The sequence below is a fragment of the Pseudomyrmex gracilis genome, unplaced genomic scaffold, assembly GCF_002006095.1.
Source record: "Pseudomyrmex gracilis isolate BER0280 unplaced genomic scaffold, ASM200609v1 scaffold_41, whole genome shotgun sequence".
In the NCBI taxonomy this organism is placed as follows: Eukaryota; Metazoa; Arthropoda; class Insecta; order Hymenoptera; family Formicidae; genus Pseudomyrmex; species Pseudomyrmex gracilis.
The window spans coordinates 27,164-28,976 of record NW_018020625.1 but is presented as its reverse complement, the minus strand read 5'-3'; positions in this window follow the sequence as shown (position 1 = coordinate 28,976).

Below are 1,813 nucleotides of genomic sequence, written 5' to 3'. Positions count from 1 at the left end.
ATTCCGTTAGTTAATGACCGCGCATCCTATACTATGTAGCCAGTAACTGTATCTCAGATTGACAGTATAATTATTGCGGCAATTTCGCTTAATGCGGTTTACGAAGATACGGGCATATCCATTAAAACTCATGGCAGTTCGGTCAGGAAATACGTAGAATCATTAATGATAAAAACGATAGAGTGGACGGAAGAAGTAAGTGTGGTAAATGCGCGTGCGACGTAAGGCGTTTCGAACACGCGAGTGTGTATATACTGCTCACTCGCACTTATGTACATTGGTACACGCGACGGATTTACATTAGCAAAACAGATATCACATTTACATCGCCCTCCCATCATGCGACTCGCTGTGATATCTGATTTATCATAATATGTTTTGCCGCGTATTGTAAAAGAAAAAATATAACGCGTATAAAAGATGTCGTTGCAAAATCAGCAAATTCTACTCGCGTGTAATTTTCGGAATTAACGAAAAAAACTGTGTTTTTCGTTAATTACGTTAAAAACTGAACATGTGTACATACATGTGTGGCAATATCTCGGAAAAAGTTTTGGGATATAAATTCTGATACATCCGTAATTTTAAAATTAGATCACGTAACCCACGTATCTGTACAGAGTAATTAGCAAAAAATATGTTGGAGATTGTTTGTTTTGCAGCAACTACACATTTTCAAACATTAATTTAAATAGGACTCTGCTGCGCATTAAGAGAGAATTCGTTAATCACTGTGTAGATTACGTAGTAAATTTAGAGTGTAATAACAAAAATGTTAAAAAATGAAGATTGCCGGTTTTGCAATGAACTCGCTCCTCGTGTAATATGACACAATGAAACGAATACACAAAGTGGAAAACAGAATTTCCAGACGTCTTTAAACAGCTTGTTAAGCTTCATTAGCGTGGCCAAACACTCGTTTGAAACATCCCCGCCGTCCAGTTTGTCATTAAGAGATTCTCACCGCGACCCTTTCGTCAACGGCCACATTCAATCCAATCAGGGACCGTCTGGTCGTACTTATACCTGAACAAGCGAGTCAGAAACAATCACCTGTTCCCTATTCCCTGTAAATCGGAACGTCTCAAATTTCCGATTGCGAAACCGACACGTTCAAATGCTCATCCACGAAGCGCGCAGTATAACCGCAGTAGTCAAGGAGATGTATAGAAGCGGTGAGAGGGACAGATCGCCGTAGCAGATCGGACCTCATCCTCAGCTGGATCGTAGGGTGGCCAAGAGGATCTATTCCAGGATCAAGTAGCAGAGACTAATCAACGGATTTCTACCGATCTGTCGCGCACTGACGATCTACCGCGATTATAACGCATGCTGCAAGGATCCTCGCGCATTTGCACAACCATGCCTCACCTTCTCTTCCTCCCTCCCTCCCTTTCTGTGTCTCTCACCCTACGCTTACGCTTCACGTATTCGCGCGTATATATATATATATATACGTAAGCGTGCGGTGTACGGTTATAGGTAACCCGGTCCGATAATTGCCGGTACATCCAGATGCTCCCCAATCGAACCGTGGCCCTACTCATCCTCTCTCTCTCTCTCTTCCTCCTTCTCGAGCTCCTCATCCTTCTCCTCCTCGTGTATCAGCCGCGGCTCCTCTTACGGAGAGAGAGAAACCCGGAGGTGGACGTGCAAGCACGCGCGGTCGCGCGCGTGTGCGTGCGTGCGGATCCGTGACCGTGTTGAGAACGGCCGGTTAGTTCCTGACCATACGCATGGCAGCACCGTTTAATTGGCACTGGACACAATGGATTATAGAACGCCACGCCACCCCCCCCCGTCCCGGTCCCGT